Below are 21,031 nucleotides of genomic sequence, written 5' to 3' on the forward strand. Positions count from 1 at the left end.
ATCAACAAATGGAAAAAATATGCATGTGTAGAGACTGGGCTTCTCATGGGCCCATGCAAACTCACTTGGGGCCTGTGGAGTTGGCTCTGAACTGAACTACTCCCAGAGCTGCTTCTCTTACATTCTCCGACTCAGAGTCGGGGTCCTGGTGAGTAGGGCTTATGTCCATTTATCTAATCTCTTAAGTCAGAAACCCGGGAGGCATCCTTGACCACTCCCCAAATACCATTTTCTGACAGAGCAGCAAGCTCTGCTTTTTCCCCTCTTCATTCCTACCGTCATTGAACCTAAGGCTTTTGTCTATCAGGAATCCTTTGCTGAAAGGCTTCTCCTAGCTCATCTAGTTGCTCACCCCTGTGGCATTATATATATGCCTATATAATTGAACTCACCGTCATGACTGGTTTATCAGTTTGTGCCCCTCACTAGGCTCGGCAGAGATGTGCCATATTCATTTTTACCCACAGAGACATGTGAATGCTGAATGAATGAGTACATGAATAAACAGAAGATGTTAATAAGAAAGTTCACTTGGTCAACAATTGACAGCCATAGTGAGTTTTTTTTTTTTAAATTGCATTTTAGGTTTTGGGGTACATGTGAAGAACATGCAAGATTGTTGCATAGGTACACACATGCCAGTGTGATTTGCTGCCTTCCTCCCCATCACCTATATCTGGCATTTCTCCCCATGCTATCTCTCCCCAGCTCCCCACTGTAGTGACTATTTTTACGCATCGGAGCAGTGACAGGGACCAAGTATCTCAAAGGATCCAAGGTTTGTGGATCGGCTGCAAGGAGCAGAGATCAATGCTCAGGAGGAGAGAGGCTTTCACTCTTAGTCATGGCGATATGAGGCTTTCGTGGGACACACAGTCAGTGGTTGAACACACAATTTGAAAGCTTAGAATGATCTAGAGAACTAAGTACAGAGAGATATCGACACATAGGCTGGTTGATGTAAAAATGTGGTGAGATCCCCTAAACTTCTACAGTGAGAAGAAAAATGAAGAGAGAATCCTGGGGATGACCAGCATTTGGCAGGGTGAGGAAGAAGAGAAAAGCAGCCTGTAAGGGATAGGAGGGGTGTTACGCTGGAATGCAGAGGAGGAAAGGGTTTCAAGGAGGTGGCTTTGGGATCAGGAGTGTCAGCTGCTGCCAGAGTGTTCAGCAAGATGAGGACAGGGTTGAACAACCTGGAGGCCCTTGGTGACCCCAGCAATGCCCATTTTAGTGCAGTGGTAGGTGAAGCAGTGACTCTGGGAGTGAGAGAGTGGAGGCCAGGGAGGTGGAGGACCCTTTCAGGAGGCTTAGCTGTAAAAAGGAGAGGCAATCGCTATGCAGCATTCTGGCAGGGGCTATTTTTAAACTTTCTTGAGGTTATAGGCAGAGTACACATTAATTGTAGAAAACTGGGACAGTAAAGGAAAGTATCAATGCCACAAGGGTCCAACCTTGCCCATCCAAACACTGCTGCCATTTTTTTTTCAAACTCTTCCTTCCAGTCTGTTTCTCGCATTTTCAGTGAGTTGAGAAGAGATCAAACACGTGATTGTAGCCTTTGCTTCTGCATGTACAGAGGATTTGGCTGTAGTATCTGTCCCCAGATTAATCACCACAGGTGATTTGGCTGATCTAAGTGGCCAGATCCCTTTCCTCCCTGGATATTTCTCCATATGGAGTTATTTAATTAGACAGAAGTACAACTTCTTTCCTACATGCATTCAACAAATATCTGTGAGTTGTCCACCACGTGCACTGTGTTCTAGTCGCTGAGGGGTGACATCGTGAAGAAGGCAGACACTGATCACCTCATGATGTGTGAGGAGTGCTCACTTCAGCGTCTGACACACAGATATCACCTGTTAGACAAGCCTCCAGTGTTTACTTGAATGACATTCTCACTTCACAATATTTTCCCCTGATGTTAAAAGCTGCAGAAATGTCCCCATCATAGAACTGCCAGGATCATCTTTGAAATTAAGCTGGCTCTGTAGCTTATACTGTTGCCCTAGGAGTGATTCCTAGAAGAATTCATGAGATTGAAGGAGCTGAATCTTTTAAAGGGGTTCAATATCTTTTGTCGGATTGCTTTCCAGAAAGATCCTACTAATTTACATTCTTTAACAGTGGTGTACAATGGTGCCTTTTTCACCAGAAAGAGGATTAATTTGTTTTTATGCTGAGTTGACTGAGCCAGGAAAAAGTGAAGGGATAAAGATAAAGAAGATGGGCCGGGCGCAGTGGCTCACACCTATAATCCCAGCACTTTGGGAGGCCAAGGCGGGCGGATCACTTGAGGTCAAGAGTTCGATACCAGCCTGGCTAATCTGGCAAAACCCCTTCTCTACTAAAAATGCAAAAATTATCCAGGTGTGGTGGCACACACCTGTAATCACAGCTACTCAGGAGGCTGAGGCAGGAGAACCATTTGAACCTGGGAGGTGGAGGTTGCAGTGAGCCAAGATCGCACCACTGCACTTCAGCCTGGGTGGCAGATTGAAACTCTGTCTCAAAAAAAAAAAAAAAAAAAAAAAAAAAAAAGTAAAATAAAACAAAGAAGATGGAGCAAGATCCCTGAGAGGTTGTATTGATGGAATCTGGAGAAGAAGCTAGAAGTTGGTTTTGTAAAGGAAGACAGAAAGCCCTCCCACTGAGACAGAAGTCAAGGTGTGCGGACCCTCAAAGAGTGTTTGTGTGTGTGTGTGTGTGTGTGTGTGTGTGTGTGTGTGTGTGTGTGTGTTGGAGGAGGGAAAGCTGAGGCAGTTCCTAGCTGATGGTCTTCATCCCCTTCCCATGCTAGGAGGCAAGATCATCTTGGCAGGGAGGAGCAGGTAAGTGGAAGCAGGCTCATAGCTTGGGGAGACGACCAATGTAGAAAATGGGATACCATCTGAAAGGTACAGATGCCCAAATAACACAAGATCTAATTGTGTTTATAATTGTAAGCAAAAATTTGGTCAGTGTTACTAAAACTCTGTTTACCGGGTATAGTGAAATTGAGAATTGGCAATTATTTTACTAATCTGATGAATGCTCCAAATTAGAAACACCAGGTCAGTGTATGTTTCCGATCTAAATTATACAGTGCAGTTGACTACAATGATCAAATTAACCAGCTGATTGCCAAATTTCTATTTCTCCCTGTCCCCTGTGGACATAGCTTAAAGAACTTATAACCGAACAGGACTCTGCCCCAATCTATTTTGGGATAATTGATGTCTTTGTATTCATATCCCTGCAGCTTGGTATTAAACACTGAAGCTTTGTGTAGAGTGTGTCAGTAGGCAATTTACTACCTCAAAAAGCAGTCTTTCTCTTGTAAAGGCTTATCAATCAGAACTTTGGAGAGAATTTTCCAAACTCCCTGAGGAAAATTATATTTAATTGCCATGAAAAATATTTGATTTTGTGCATTTTGCTTCATAAAATGAATTTGTTTCAGATTCTGAGTACTTATGATTTTATTTGTGTCTTTATGAATTACTTCAAAGCAATTTCCCTTGTACATTAAAATGGTTTCAGTTCTTAAAAACATTTATATTCACCAGAGTTAGTTTTTTTTCTTAAATGAAAAGTATCAGGGATTTTAACCTCATAAAGGATAAGAACAAACCATTAAGGTAAAGAAATGTTTCATTTCTTACTATTTAAATGTTTCCTTCCTAAATTGATGGTTGATGTAATGTAGGCTGTAAAAAGATGGAGACAGTTACTGAAATACCTTGGGCTCCAAAACCCATTTTGTGAAATAGCAACGTAATTTGAATGTTTCAGAAACTGACCGCAGTGCTTTGAGCTCTCATTGTGTGTTCTTAAACAATGCCTTACCATAGCATTTACTTATATGTTAACGTGAACGTTGTAAGGTGGCTTATTCCAACATTGACTTGTCCCTTCAGATAATAGCCCTCCATTACACTCCAGCATCCATCAACCTTCAGGGCTGGGGTGGTATAAAATAATGGCATGACTGGGCCAGGCATATAAGGATTTCCCTCTGCTCCTCATTTTAATTTTTTTGTGGGTTCATAGTAGGTACATATATTTATAGGGTATGTGAGCTGTTTTGATACAGGCGTGCAACGTGCAAGAATCACATCGCAGATTTCTCTCCTCTGGAAGACATTTGCTAGCAAACCAAACTGTAACAAAGAACACTGTTTTGTTTTTTGTTTTTTTTTCTTTTCTGAAGATTTTTATTTTATTTTACTTTAAGTTCTGGGATGTATGTGCAGAACGTGCAGGTTTGCTACATAGGTATACATGTGCCATGAAGGTTTCCTGCCCCCATCAACCTGTCATCTAGGTTTTAAGCCGGTTTTTAAGCCCTGTTTTGATTTGAATATTATTCAATACAAGTGAAGACTGAAAAGTGGACATTTGTGCTAAGAACAGCTTCCGGCATTAACAGATGTGCCTTGTATTCTTACCGATTGTGAGATGGATAAACAAGCGGAAATTCAAAATGGCAGAATTATATTCCTCTGCATCTGGATTTTATTCTGTTCCTGGTCCAAGTTTCAAGATTGTCAAGAACGACAAGTTGGATTTGGCCTAGTTAGTTTCACAGCAGCAGGAGGAGCATGTGTGTGACTCAGGATAACTGGGGAAGCCTAGGCTAGGCTCTCCTCACATCAGCCTTCCACCCAGAGGGAGAAAACCTCCTGATCAGAGGAGCCCAGAACCCAGTTTTTGTGGGGTTGGTGGGGTGAGTTTGGAGAAACTAGAAATCTAAGGGTGTGTGTGTGTGTGTGTGTGTGTGTGTGTGTGTGGTTTTTTAAAATAGGAAATCCACAATTTTTGAATGCTGGCTGAGGTCTGTGACCTCTGACTGAATGGTTTCCAAGCTCTGAATTTCTAGGTAAAAGCCCAGACTTGACTCTCCTTAGAAGTCCATTTTTATGCCACCTAATGTGGAACACGTTTCTTTCCGTCACTTAATCTTTCCAGCCTTCTTTTTAAGTTTTGAAGAAATAAGAAGACACTTACATTTGAAGAAAAGGAAAGCAGGACTCGCATCAGACTTACTATGTTGTTAAATTTTCTCAAAACACTCCATTTCAAATTTTTCTGGCTAGAATATGCTTTCAGAAAACATTTGCTGAATATTCTATGGTATTTTCTTTCCAGTGAAAATGTATTTTGATATTTATTGGCTAATTTCAAAAGTCACATTTTGCATACTGTTTTAGTTTTAAAAAGGAAATAACTTATTTTGGGTAGTATCTGTCTAAGCAGTAATTAACAAATGGTGGTGAAATGTTACAAAGCGATGTTTTCATTTGCTCTGGATGTTATAACACTCACTGAAGTAGGGAAATGCTCTCTGATTTAGGTGTAAGCAAAACAATCTCAACAGTAGAAAAAAATCATGTGGGAATGGAGTTCTGCATGAATGTTCTGTTTCAAACAAATCAGTTCCATAACTGATCCTGTCAGGGGCATATAAGTGTATGTGTTTGTTTCAGGTGGTGATATCCTTTGACGTTTGTTTCTGTCTCCATGAAGTAATATAAAGCAGTTGTGATGCATGCAGTAAAGTTTCATTGACATGAGAATGACACATTAGCTGTATTGGTGAATAAAATCTGCTTAACAACCTTCATTAATTTATTAAATAAACATTTATTGGGACCCTATTCTGATGTTGAGATGCAATGATTAATCAATAAAATAGTTGATAGCTGTTCAATTTATAGCACGTAAGTAACAATTGAAATAGCACGTTCTCCTCTCTCCCACCTTTCTGAGAGCAAACTGTAGCTTTGATCTGCACAGTTTGGAGTAAGAGAGAGAGGAAAAGCACTATGGAGAAGAGGTCATTTGAACTGAGGGGACTTGGCCAGGACGCTCTTCTTCCCTTAGTAAGCCTGCCTAGGGCTGTAAACAGCACTTTCCCTGTCACTGGGAGACTGGTTACATGGTTGCAAGGGTGTCCTGAGAACGTTTCCAGAATGGTTTGGATAGAGTGGTCGCTACAGGGTGTCAAATGAGTTCATCCTGCCTGCAGAAATTTGCATTGCCGTGATCGCAGTGAAATAAAATCTTCTAATCAAGGTTAAAAATCTTAGTGTCTTATTCATTGAATTTTGAGGATTTGCCTAAAGTGCTACACGTTTTTTGGTTTTCTTGTGGATACACAAGACAAGATTAACACAGATCAAGAAACATGGAAATCAAAAAGGAGACAATGCTGGATGATACAGGGGCAGAGAGCAAGAGGAGAAACCCAGGCACTGGCAGAAGCCTCATTATGCAAAGAACACTGTGAGTCTGTCTTGCCCGTAATGCTCTTTCCACATCACAATAATGAACAATTATAGGGCACTTGCGATGTGCCAGGCAGTTCCAAATCTTTGCATATAATAAGTCATACACGAATGTGTGGAAAATAGACGCACAGATAGATAAGTGAACTTGTTAATTTTCCAAGAATTATTTCCTTTTTTTTTTTTTTTTTTGGTAGTAAACTCTACTTTAGAAATGGCTTGGCTGGGCGCGGTGGCTCACGCCTGTAATCCCAATACTTTGGGAGGCAGAGGTGGGTGGATCATGGCATCAGGAATTCAAGACCAGCCTGGCCAAGATGGGGAAACCCTGTCTCTACTAAAACTACAAAAATTAAGCAGACGCAGTGGCAGACACCTGTAATCCCAGCTACTTGGGAGGCTGAGGCAGGAGAATCACTTGAAACCAGGCGGCAGAGGTTGCAGTGAGCTGAGATTGCCCCGCTGCACTCCAGCCTGGGCAAAAGAGTGAGACTTCGTCTCAAAACAAAAAATATAGAAATGACTTACAGACCCCATTCAGGTGTCATTGAAGAAAAACCTCAGTCCTCAAGAACAAATGGGCATTTGGTCACTAAGCTAGTGTCAGGTGAAATTAGCCATGTTAGCATCCTTTAGCTAAATTGCTGTTGTATCAGAAAGCACACTAATATCTTGCAACGTCATAGGCTCACCCACATGAAGGATAATGATTAAAAGGCTGTGTCATGAACGTAAGTGGTCATTTAATATTTTTAGACATTTGATACCAGAAAATGGTTTATTCTAGGACTTGCAACCTACACATAACGTTCTAGTATCTGGTTATGCAAACTATGCATGTGCGTTTTTGTATGTGTATGTGTGTATTTTGGCATGCGAGCTCACACATATACCAATGAGTTCATATGTACAGGTGGTTGATGACGTTATCAAAGACATAAAGATGAGAAAATTGCTGTACGGTCTTATAATCTTTCCAAAGTTGCTGTTGGCTTATAGACAGAACATTAAGAAGAGATCTGTCCCAGATTTTTTTTTTTTTTTTTGAGGCAGAGTTTCACTCTTGTTACCCAGACTGGAGTGCAATGGCGCGATCTCGGCTCACCGCAACCTCCGCCTCCTTGGTTCAGGCAATTCTGCTGCCTTAGCCTCCTGACTAGCTGGGATTACAGGCACGCGCCACCATGCCCAGCTAATTTTTTGTATTTTTAGTAGAGACGGGGTTTCACCATGTTGACCAGGATGGTCTCGATCTCTTGACCTCGTGATCCAACCACCTCGGCCTCCCAAAGTGCTGGGATTACAGGCTTGAGCCACCGTGCCCAGCCTTTTTTTTTTTTTTTTTTTTTTTTTTTTATCTAGAGCTCAGGAATAGGAGGCCTGCATGTAGGGATCAAAAGGTCACAGGTGGGGTGAAAGGAGAAATACAGAGACCAAAACCCAAGCCAAGCATGACACTTTGGGTGCAATAGTGAGTGCCAGGAGAGAGTAGCAGGAGTTGGCAAGGGTCTGAAAGTAGAAGGGGAACGTTGGGTAAGGAGAGAAATGGAAATGCCAGATGGGCATGACTTTCCCATGAGTCAGGGAAGGTCTCATGTGTTTACTCTGTGTTTCTGACTCATTGAATTCCTGGTCTTGCCAGGGCTTGATGTAGGTAGATAGTGGCCCAGGTAATTTTAAGAACTCTTCGTGTGCATATTTTGAAATCAAACACTAGTAGGCTGAGCCTCAATCGTTTTATAAAGTCGACATTCTTTACACATTGAATTGGGTTTTGGGATTCTATTTTGATGTGCTGGGAACTACCCCCTTTTCCCTTTTTCTCTTTGCTCTTATGAGCTGCTTTTATTATTTTATTTACTTTTTAATGAAGTCGTAGTCATATATATTTATGGGTACAATTTGATGTTTTGATACATGTATTTGCTGTATAATGATCACATTGGGATAGATAGCCTATGCATCACCCCATGCATTTATCATTGCTTTGAGATGAGCGCATTCAAAAGCCTCTTTTCCAGACATTTTGTAATATACGATATCTTACTGCTAACCATAGTCACCCTACTGTGCAACAAAACACCAGAACTAATTCTTCCTACCCAATCGTAACTTTTTACCCATTGACCAACCTCTTCCCATTTCCCCACTATCCGCCCCCTAGTCTCTGGTAAACACTGTTCTCTTCTCTATTTGTGTGATATAACTGCTTTTTAGATTCCACATATGAGTGAGATTGTGTAACATTTGGCTTTCTGAGTCTGGCTTATATTTAACATAATGCCCTCCTGGCTTGTTTACGTTGTCAAAAATGACAGGATTTTCTTCTTTTTTAATGGCTGAATGGTATTCCATTGTGTACATACGCCACATTTTCTTTATCCATTCATCTGCTGTTGGATACACAGGTTTATTCCATGTCTTGGCTGTTGTGAATACTGCTGCAGTAAATATGGAATTGCAAATATCTCTTTCACATACTGCTTTCGTGTCCTCTGGAAATATACCCAGTAGTGGGATTGCTGGATGATGTGGTAGTTCTCGTTTTAATTTTTTTGAGGAACGTCTATACAGTTTTCCAAAATGGCTGTACTAATTTACATCCCCAATAACAAAGTATAATTGTTCTGGTTTCTCCACAACCTCATTAACCCTTGTTTTCTTTTGTCTTTCCAATAATAGCCATTTTAACTGGAGTGAAATGGCATCTTATTGTGGTTTTGATTGCATTTCCCTGATGATTAGTTATTCTGAGCACTTTTTGATGTATCTGTTGGCCATTTGTATGTCTTCTTCTTCTTTTTTTTATTTCTGAGACGGAGTTTCGCTCTTGTTACTCAGGTTGGAGTGCAATGGCGCGATCTCGGCTCACCGCAACCTCCGCCTCCTGGGTTCAGGCAATTCTCCTGCCTCAGCCTCCTGAGTAGCTGGGATTACAGGCACGTGCCACCATGCCCAGCTAATTTTTTGTATTTTTAGTAGAGACGGGGTTTCACCATGTTGACCAGGATGGTCTCGATCTCTTGACCTCGTGATCCACCCGTCTCGGCCTCCCAAAGTGCTGGGATTACAGGCGTGAGCCACCGCACCCAGCCATATGTCTTCTTTTGAGAAATGTTTATTAAGGTCTTTTGTCAATTTAAAATCAGCGGCCGAGCGCGGTGGCTCAAGCCTGTAATCCCAGCACTTTGGGAGGCCGAGGCGGGTGGATCACGAGGTCGAGAGATCGAGACCATCCTGGTCAACGAGAGATCGAGACCATCCTGGTCAACATGGTGAAACCCCGTCTCTACTAAAAATACAAAAACTAGCTGGGCGTGGTGGCGCATGCCTGTAATCCCAGCTACTTAGGAGGCTGAGGCAGGAGAATTGCCTGAGCCCAGGAGGCGGAGGTTGCGGTGAGCCGAGACTGCGCCATTGCACTCCAGCCTGGGTAACAAGAGCGAAACTCCGTCTCAAAAAAAAAAAAAATTAAAAAAATAAAATAAAAATAAAATAAAATAAAATCAGCTTATTTGTTTTTGCCGTAAAGTCCCGTATATACTCTGACCATTAACCCCTCATCAGATGTATAGTTTGTAAATATGTTTTCTCATTCTGCAGATTGTCTCTTCACTCTATTAATTGTTTCTTTACTGTACAAAAGTTTTTTGATATTTGTCTATTTTTTGCTTTGGTTTCCTGTGCTTTTGTGGTCTTGTTTTTAAATTCCTTGCCCAATTTAATGTTGTGAAACATTTTACTTTTTTTCTTCTAGTAGTTTCATAGTTTCAGGTTTTACATTTAAGTCTAACTAACACCTTTTGAGTTGATTTTTGTATATGATGAGAAGGCATTTAGTTTCTTTCTTCTTTTCTTCTTCAGACATTCAGTTTTCCAGCATCATTTATTAAACAGACTGTCTTTTCTCCAATATGTGTTCTTAGCACCTTTGTTGAAAATCAGTTGGCTGTACATACAGACTGCCTTTAAAAAAAAAAAAAAGCTTTAGACCAGCGCAGTGGCTCACACCTGTAATCCCAGCACTTTGGGAATCAGAGGCAGGTGGATAACCTGAGGTCAGGGGTTTGAGACCAGCCTGGCCAACATGGAGAAACCCCATCTCTACTAAAAATACAAAAATTAGCCTGGTGTGGTGGCTTATGCCTGCAATCCCAGCTGCTCAGGATGCTGGGTTGGGAGAATCACTTGAACCCAGGAGGCAGAGGTTGCAGTGAGCTGAGATCACACCATTGCACTTTAGCCTGGGCGACAGAGTGAGACTCTGTCTCAAAAAAAAAAAAAAAAAAGCTTTGAATAAATTATTTTAGATGTGAACACCTAGATGCTACAAAAAAAATATAGAAGTGTGTAAGGAAAAGTTACGCATGTATTTATTAGTTCAATAAGTACTTTTTCACACTTCATGCCAGACACAAAGGACATGGCCATAAGTGAGTGAGAAGGCTTGCCCTCGTAGGGTTTACAGTCTGGTGGGGTAGAGTTAACTTTCTATTTCTAGTCTTTCACAGGTTATGTCAAGCAAACTATGTGAATCAACCTGGAATGCTTTAGATTCACTCATCATTGTAAAAAGTTCAAAAATTCAGTTGGGAGTAGCATTATGAGAGCCTGAATTTGTCTGTGGCTCCAATTAGTCATCGAATTCCCAAAGGTAGTGTCTTCCTGATTCCCAAAGGTGGTATGTTCTTGACAATATGATGGGCTTTCAGGACTAGATGTGAATGTTGATGAGCAAATAGGCTGTGGCCTCAAACAGCATCTTCCAAATTTATGGGAGAACATAAAGTTTAATTTACCCTCCCACCTTTCACGCATTTCAAAGAATGATGGCGTGTTTTTCAACAGCGAAGGCGAAAGAGTATTTTCCTGCTTAACTCAACTCTCATAAAAAACTTGAGTCGCTTTTATCAAAGAACACATTTCTTAGTGAAAATGAAAGCAAAGTATAGAAAATTTGATTTTTGAATATGATCAGAAAAAATATCGTGCAGTTCCTGAAATCAAATGAGGTTTTCCTGTTTCTGTTTCTCTAGTGATCCAAGCTTTTGTTTTTTTAAAAAAACCATATAACCAGTCTTGTATGAATTCATGGAAGACAATTTCCTTCTTTACTCGGTTAAAAATCTGTTTATTATTATTATTATTATTCTGAGACAGTGTCTTGCTCTGTCGCCCAGGCTGGAGTGCAGTAGTGTGATCTTGGCTCACTGCAACTTCTGCCCCCCGGGTTCAAGTGATTCTCCTGCCTCAGTTTCCTGGGATTATAGGTATGCACCACAATGCCCAGCTAATTTATTTTTGGGAACAGAGTTTCACTCTCATTGCCCAGGCTGGGGTGCAATGGTGCGATCTTGGCTCATTCACTTCAGTCTCCGCCTCCCGGGCTCAAGTGATTCTCCTGCTTCAGCCTCCCAAATAGCTGGGATTACAGGCATGTGCTACCATATGTGGCTAATTTTGTATTTTTAGTAGAGACAGGGTTTCTCCCTGTTGGTCAGGCTGGTCTGGAACCCTTGACTTCGAATGATTCACCCACGTAGGCCTCCCAAAGTGCTGGGATTACAGGCATGAGCCACTGTGTATGGCCTCTGTGTTATTATTAAAAATGATTTATAATCATAAAGCAGATTAATTTCTTTGATAGCACCAGGCAGTTTTAAGAGACAGGTAACTTCACAACACCTGGGGAATTCTTTATTAGGAAGGGTTATAATTTAAGAGCCCAAACTGCCTTCCCCTAACTACTCCAAGTTTTCTGTTTATGCCAGTGCCTTACATGTAAGGTGTGATAGCTATCTTCGAGGCATCTCAACTTAATGTAGATTCCAGGGGTCCTTTCATTAAAATTTGGGCCATCTGACCCTTCTGCATTCATTGAGCTAACAGTTAACTGATCATTTAGCCTAAGTTTTGCATTTAAAGTAGCTCTGAAAATAGAAGGACTAGAAAGAGTTGTTACTTGACGTTTTTTGTCAGCCTCCTCCATTTTATTACAGAATGAGTTTTCTGAGGGTAGAGAGTGACACCAACAGTGTGAGAAAATGTGTGCCGAGACCTACAGACAGAGCACTCCAGGAGGGGTGGAGGCAGGTCGCCCCCACCACCACCGCCCCCAACTCTGCATTCTGCTTCTGCCACAGCCTAGAGAGGCAGCCTTGGTGGGGGAAGGGGGAGGGGGGGTGGGGGCGGGGAGGGGAGGGGAGGCTTGACACCTTTTCTCCAGCAATGCTTTTTGTTTGTCTTGTCACCACAGGTTTGTAAACTGGAGTCTATCTGCAGTTGCTAATGTGGTTCGAGGATTGGCTTTTGGACTGTGGTGGGGCCTGCAAATCCCCATAAGTAGTATGCATAATTCCGTTATGGACCTTATTTTTTCCCTGGGTCTATAGCTTTATATAGATTCTCCAAGGGATCTGTAATCTTCAAAAGAACCTCTTCTAGAGGGTAGCTAAAGTCCTCCCAGCAGTAATGTTCTGTGGCCATTGGCTGTATTTTTTTTCATGTGTGTTTATGTAAGACCATTAAAAAATGTGTTTTGGCTAGGCTTGGTGGCTCACACCTGTAATTCCAGCACTTTGGGAGACTGAGGTGTGTGGATCCCTTGAGGCCAGGAGGTTGAGACCAGCCTAGTCATCATGGTGAAACCCTATCTCTACTAAAATTACAAAATTAGCCAGGTGTGGTGGCACACACCTGTAATCCCAGCTACTTGGGAGCCTGAGGCAGGAGAATCACTTGAATCTGGGAGGCAGGGTTTGCAGTGAGCCGAGATTTTACCACTGCACTCCAGCGTGGGAGACAGAGTGAGACTGTGTTTTGAGAAAAAAAAAAAAAAAAAAGGTGTTTAACTTATCACTTACTTGAAGGAGAGGGTCTGACCAGGTTATTTAGGAACATGACCTACAGATCATTTAGGGTAAGACAGAGAGGTCTGTGGCTAAGGAGACATACATGTTTACACGCACAGATGTCCTCAACTTACGATGGTTCCTTTTAGGATTTTTTGACTTTATGATGAGTTTATTCAAATGTAACCTCATTTTAAGTCAGTGTATCTACGTGCATACATACATGTAGATGTACACATATGCTAGAGTATTGTATATATGGTATTGAGGGCAACTCTGGTAAGATCAAGTTTTGATAAGTGTTTGCTTGGACTGTCAGTGTTTGGCATGGCAAAGCTACAGCAACTTCAGCCTCAATACTGAACCAAGATGTATTCTAGCACATTTGTTTTTACCTGACTTCTGTAGGTAGTGTATACCTGGATTCTTTTTTATTTTTCCAATTCAACAATCTCTTTTTAACCGATTTATTTAATTACATTTTTTTGTGATTGCAGATTTATTTAAATATATTTGTTCATTTATGTGTCTATTTACTATGCTCTTTATGCTTCTTTTAAAAGTTTTCTCATTTCCTGCCCTATTTGGATTGATTACATTTTCTGAATTTTTCTTAACTAGATTAAAGTTGCTACATTCTATTTCTAGATTTTTAGTATTTGCTGTAAAATTTTTAACACCAATTTATCTACTTTTAGTTTACTTCTTGCATTCTACTTTTCCCATGTGTATTACTTTCTTTTTTTTTTTTTTCAGTAGTTCGTTTAGATTACTTTAGCATTTCTTTCAGTGATGATCACTTAATATTAAGACCTCTTAATCCTTATTTGTCTTTTGCTTTTGAATGATACATGGTTATGGAATTCTAGATTGACAACAATTTCCACCCAAGACTCAATTTTCCCTCAAGATTTTCAATTGGTACAAAAGTAATTGCTGTTTTTGCCATTAAAAGTAATGACAAAAATATTTGATGGCTTTCTGGTATATCTTTCTGCTAATGAAAAGCAAAAGATTTTATTGTAGATAAGATGTCTGTTTTACATGTTTTACAAACAAGGCAGAGTTTTACCATTTTGGTCAGGCTGGTCTTGAACTCCTGACCTCAGGTGATCCACCTGCCTTGGGCTTCCAAAGTGCTGGGATTACAGGCGTGAGCCACCACACCCAGCCAGAAGGGTTAATTTAAAAAATGCACTGCACCTCGTGAAACTCCAAAGACTGCAAAAAGGATGTTCAAAGAAAGAAGAAGAAAAATGTACAGCTTGGAATGTAATATTAGCAGAAGGCAGAAGGAAGATGGTCGTGTTCAACTTCTTTGTTCTCTGGTGAGGAGTGCGGTCTCTAGACTCTAAAATGTGGGGTATACATTCTAAGAGAATACATTTGACTAAGAGAGAGTAAGAATTTTACATCTAAACAAATCCATGGTTTCACATGGAGTCATGCCTTTATTTTTGAGTGAAGTATATAGGATATGTCCAGAGTGTACAGATGTAATCATCAACGCAGCACTCACAACACTTAACAAGAGCTTAAAGACAATGTGAGTGGAGACTCTAGATAGGAAATGAAGTCGTGCTACTGATGTTATCGAAAGAAGAAAAAGTTGGACTACTAAACTTTAATGCTGATTGTAGGCAATAATTGAAAACAAATTATATATCTGATGGTTGTAAATGCCTAAAAGAAAAGCAGAGACATTTGTGTTCATTGGTTTGATTGAGGAACAAAATGCATTGACTAACTGGGTGTTAATCTCAGCGAGACGACAGACCAGTGAAAACCTGTGGGTATTCAGGGCAGATGAAATGGTAAAGGAGCAGAATGGATTAAGGGTGTGCCTGTAGGACCGTGAGAGATTCTTTTTTTTTTTTTTTTTGAGACGGAGTTTCACTCTTGTTACCCAGGCTGGAGTGCAATGGCGCAATCTCGGCTCACCGCAACCTCTGCCTCCTGGGTTCAGGCAATTCTCCTGCCTCAGCCTCCTGAGTAGCTGGGATTACAGGCACGCGCCGCCATGCCCAGCTGATTTTTTGTATTTTTAGTAGAGACGGGGTTTCACCATGTTGACCAGGATGGTCTCGATTTCCTGACCTCGTGATCCACCCACCTCGGCCTCCCAAAGTGCTGGGATTACAGGCTTGAGCCACCGCGCCCGGCCGAGAGATTCTTTAGAAGAGGGAAGGGTTGAATCTTGGTCCTGCTCTGTTTGGTGTTTTATTCACGACTTAATGGTGGCAAACATGATGCTCATCAAATATACAGAGAAGTCTGGATTGTGAGGGAAAGTCAATCCAATAGAATACAAATGGAAAAGATAACAAACACCTGAAATAACGGGCCTTCCTTACCATGATGACCATTAACAGAGATTACTATCAACCTCTGGATTCAGGTTGGGTGTCTGTGTGTTTTTAGAGAAGTGTCATAATTTATCTGAGCCTCAGTTTTCTTGACTGAAAAACAGTGATACAAATGCCTACCTTGCAGAATTATCATAAGGATTATAAGTGTGTCAAAGACTTGGCTGAGGGTCTGACATATAGCATGTGCTTGATAAATCATAGCTATTAGTATGATAATCATCATTTTACCAGTTCTTGAAGACATAAGCATGTGTGGACTTTACAGATTAGGATACCTTTAAGACTCAGTAGTCCCAATGAGCGTGGTACTTACAGACGATATTAGGGATGAATATGAGGACAGCATCTTTATGAAGTCTGAGCTCAGGATTAGATTTTTAAGTTTTGATAAAAATGGTCTCTATTAGAAGCAAATCTCATTTAATTCATACATCTGGAAGAAGACACCCAAACTGTGGTGGTGAAGGCTGCAGATGATGGAGACTAATTTGAGGCTAGGTGTAAATGCCAAGAGAGATGAAACTGCTGAAGATTTTTAAAAGGCTGTTAATGTATTTGTTAGTGCTCTGTTACAAAGTTTCACAGATATTGAGTGGTGAATCAAGCTTGTTTTCCTGCGTAAACTCTATTACTCTTCATGTGAAAGTTTGTAGAAGGCAAAGCTTTTTTTTGGTTACATTATACCATAGGAGATATGCCTGTAGATGGAACATTTAAGTGTAGATGAAAACTTATATTTGCTTGATACCTTATTCTTAATTCCACAAACAACATGTAGCTAGGAAAAAATATAGACAGAGAGAGGTACAGTGGAAGACAGTCTTGAATTAGGCCTTGGGGTTGCTGGGTCCTAGTCCTGATTCTTCTTCACTCATTAGCTGTACGTTATGGACTGCATTGTGTCCCTGCTCCCAGATTCATATGCCGAAGTTTTAAGCCCAGTCCCTCAGGATGTGACTACATTTGGAGATAGGTCTTAAAGAGGTAATGAAGAAAAATGGGATCGTTGGCGTGGGCCCTGATCCAGTGACCGGTGTCCTTGTGAACAGAGGCAAGTAGGACAGAGGAGCACACAGAGGACTGCATATGAAGACACAGGGAGAAGATAGTGTCTTAGCTCAGACTATGAAACCAACACTGTAGACTGAGTAGCCTCAACAATGAACACTTATTTCTCTCCATTTTGGAAGCTGAAAGACTGAGATCATGGTGCCAGCTTGGTCTGGATCTTGGTGAAGGCCTTCTTCCTGGTTATATCCTCATGTGGTCTTTCCTTGATACCTTTGATACCTGCATGCAGAGAGAGGGAGAGAGAGGGAGAGAGAGAGAGAGAGAGAGAGAGAGAGAGAGAGAGAGAGAGAGAGAGAGAGAGAAAGGTGGGGGAGAGAGGGAGAGAGAGACAAAGGAGTGGGGACAGAAAGGGAGGGGAGGAGGGAGGGAGGGAGGGAGGGAGAGAGAGAGAGAGAGAGATATCTTCCTTTATAAGGGCACTAATCTCATCATGGGGACCCTGCCCTCATGACCTTATCGAACCCTCATAATCTCCAAAGGTTCCACCTCCAAATACCATCACACTGGGGATTAGCGCTTCAACATATACATTTTGGGAGCATACAAACATTTGCTTCATAGCTGATGGCCATCTACAAGCCAAGGAGCGAGATCTCAGAAGAAAATATAAATTATGTTGACACCAGAAGTATGAGAATAGAAAGTAAATTTCTATTCTTTGAGCCACGTAACCTATGGTACTTTGTTATGGCAGCTTAGAAAATGAATACACTTTGTAATCCAGAGAAGTTTGAAATGAAACTTCTCTGAATTTTCATTTTCTCATCTGTAAAATGTGATATTTTATGATATAAAATGGATGATATTTTAAAATGAGTAAAATCATCTATTTTAAATTGGGGGAAAAGATGACAAAAATGAATACTATTGAATAATGGTACTTTCTAATTTCATTTATTTTTCTAAAAATCTGAGAGAAAAATATAGACACATGCTGGTTTGAAAAGACCAAAAACTCTACACAAAAATAAAAGAAATGAGTAATTATTTACGGGAAAAGTACCCAAATCATAATACCATTGCTTAGAGAATACTCCAAGGGAACTTTAAATAAAATTTGGTTCTCTCTTCAAAAATGCAGATTTACATGAACTTTCCAGAGATATACCTATTGCATCAATTAGGACACACTGTACTTTTAAAATACTTAAGCTTTGATTTAAGAAGGGATTTCAGGGTGCTGAAAGCAACGTAACCCTGCCGCTGTTATTGCAATGCATGCATAGACCGCAGTTGCTAATCAGATCTGTGTTGGGCATTCCACTTTGCACCTCCCATGGCACCAATTTTCAGAAACTGTTAGAACTCAATGGAAAAATCTCACCTAAGATTCATCTGTGAGCTAAATTACAGAGGAAGCCATTATCATTCATTTTACATGCACTACTGGTTCAGGCTGTCAGCCGAGCACCTCTGGATCACAGGAAAGAATTTTGCTAGCTTGAAGCATCTGAGGATTGAAATGGTTAACCAAGTTACTTCATTGTCCTTCTCATCTGTAAATACTTCTTAATCTAACCAAAGTGATATCTAGGTCTTGTCTGAGTTCAGTGGTGGGGTTGGGCGAGAGGAGTAGAAATTTAAAAACTTGTTCGAAGAGAACAAACAACTATGAAGCACTTAGGAAACAATTAAATGTTAAACTTGATGGAATTCAGTAGAAAATGATTTTAGAGAAAGGCAAGATGAGTGTCAGTTTGAGGAAATCGATTAGGCTGATGGAGAAGGTGAGACTTGGAGCAGGGTTTTGAAGTGGGAAACTTAGTGTAGAGGCTACATGGGGGGCATTTTGAGGGGGGTGCAGGTTGAGGGGAAGGGTGTGTGTATGTGTGTGTGTGTGTGTGTGTGTGTGTGTGTGTGATGCATAGTGCTCAGGCACCATTTTCTGGGGTCGTGGTTGGGAGAAAGTGTGAGAGGAGAAAGATCATGAGCAAAGATATGTAAGTAAGAACCTGGATACTGTGGGTAATACACTTAGAGAAATCTGAGTGATGAGAGGAAAAGATGTGCCTATTTACTGTCAGGATTGGGAAAGTGTTATTTCTAAGTCTTTACAACAAACTGCAATATAAGTACGATCATTGCCATTTTGGAAATGAAGAAACTGAGATTTTGAGAAATGCAGTGATTTACACATATTAAATGCACACAAGCCACCGAAGTCTTCATGGGTTTGTCTGGCATAGTAGGAAATAATAGGTCCACCTGAATGTCACAAACTAATGAAAACCCCTTGCTAAAGCCAGGGCTAACATTGTAATAGACTTTGTGCTCCAGAACTTCTTGATGGGATCAGACTGACCCTCATCTGAAACTGAGGTCACATCTTGCTTAGTATCTGCTCTCCTCCCCACGTATTCTATCCTGTAACCCTCATGCTCCCTCTCCAGAAAACACTCCTAATAAATCACTTGGAAATAATCCCCGTCTAAGTCTCTGCTTCTGGGGAACACCAGCTAAGACACAAGCATTTGCCAAATAAGGCTCCAAACTGTGATCCATGCCTACGGTGTATCGTTGCTGCCAGTGAGGACACACTGTATAGTGGAGCCAGCAGACAGCATTCTGCTGCGTGGGGTGTAGGTAGTGATGACCATCACCATTAGCCAGTATGGATGCAATGAGCACTCCACCTGGCCCTTCTTTCCTAAGGCTTATGTGTAACCCTATGAATTAGGTTCTCTGATTATCTCTGTGCTTACAGATACAGAAACTAACATCTGAGAATGGAGATATGGTCTGCTCACCGATACACAGCTTGTCAGTGGCAAAGTCAGGATTCCACCACACCTGTGTTTAACACTGCAGATCCACAAACGAGTTTGCACTTATTAGAATCTGTTATTTACTAAACGTATAACTTACCGGAATAAACAGTTGTACTCAAGTTGCAGGGGTAACTATGATGGTATACACACTGTATTCCTTTTAAATAGGCATAAAATTATTTGAGAACTCCTGGGCATAAAACAGAATGGCAAATAGAGCAGAGGAGTTTGAAGGAAGTAGAAGAAGATATGGTGACCACATGATTAATTAACCAAATGGAACACTACTGAGGGCAATAGGAGATGCCATTAATAATGACACAAGGATAGTAAGTGTAAGACAGACTTCTGAGCACTCCAGGATGTACGATCACTTCGGTAATCAGAGGCAACAAGGAACTCATAAGGTCTTGAGCAGAAGAGTGAGATCACCCTGCTGTCAATGGAATGTAACATCATTTGGAAGAAACCATGGAAAGGAGAGCAGGAGATGGGAGATTGTTCTAGAGATACTACTGTGTTTCTGTCTGAGTTTCTCTACTGGCCTCTGGTTTTCTTTCTAGTTCACTGCTAGAAATGGTGGTTCTTTCTGGACCTCAACGTGCTTGCCAAAGGCTGTCAGCCAATCCTTGGTCCCAGAACATCTACACTGTGTTCGAGTGTTCCCAACAACTGGTTACATCCTTTGTTTAATTCAGTAGGACTCTGCCCCAGAACCAAAATAGACTCATTTTTATTTATTTATTTATTTATTTTAGGACAGGGCCTTACTCTGTTGCCCAGATTGGAGTGCAATGGCATGGTCTCAGCTTACTGCAACCTCTGCCTCCTGGGTTCAAGCAACTTTCTCACCTTAGCCTCCTGAGTAGCTGGGATTACAGACATGTACCACTACACCTGGCTAATTTTTGTATTTTTTAGTAGAGATGGGGTTTCATCATGTTGGCCAGGCTGGTCTCAAACTCCTGACCTCAAGTGATCCATGTGCCTCAGTCGCCCAAAGTGCTGGGATTACAGGCATGAGGTGCCGCACCTGGCCCAAAATATTTTCATTCTGCTGGCTCTGCTTTCCTGAAATATCTGTATCTTCATGGGGTATCCTGCGCCCTAGGGGCCTTGTGACTTTTCCCACAGAAAAAAAAAAGGTCTGGATGAACAAAAAGAAAGGAATGCACATTTCCCACTGAGAAGCTCAGACATTTTGCCTGGATAGATTTGTCCTAAAACTTACTTCCCTCTGCTTAATGTAAGAAAGTGAATTGAAAAAAGGTCATTTAAAAAAATTTTTGGCCTTTTACTCCTGAGAATTTGTGGCAGTTCTGGGTTAAACGATGAAGCCTTCTATTCTCATGTAGGTCTCACAGCCTCTTGTCTCATTTTTTCATATATATATATATATATATATATATATATATATATATATATATGTTTTATTGCATTTTAGGTTCTGGGGTACATGTGCAGATCATGCAGGATTGTTGCATAGGTACATACATGGCAATGTGGTTTGCTGCCTCCATCCCCCTGTCACCTGTATCTGGCATTTCTCCCCATGTTATCCATCCCCAACCTCCCTACCCCTGCTGTCCCTCCCCATTCCCCCGCAACAGACCCCAGTGTGTGATGCTCCCCTCCCTGTGTCCCTGTGTTCTCATTGGTCAACACTCACCTATGAGTGAGAACATGCAGTGTTTGATTTT

This window comes from Saimiri boliviensis, chromosome 8, assembly GCF_048565385.1.
Source record: "Saimiri boliviensis isolate mSaiBol1 chromosome 8, mSaiBol1.pri, whole genome shotgun sequence".
Classification (NCBI taxonomy): Eukaryota; Metazoa; Chordata; class Mammalia; order Primates; family Cebidae; genus Saimiri; species Saimiri boliviensis.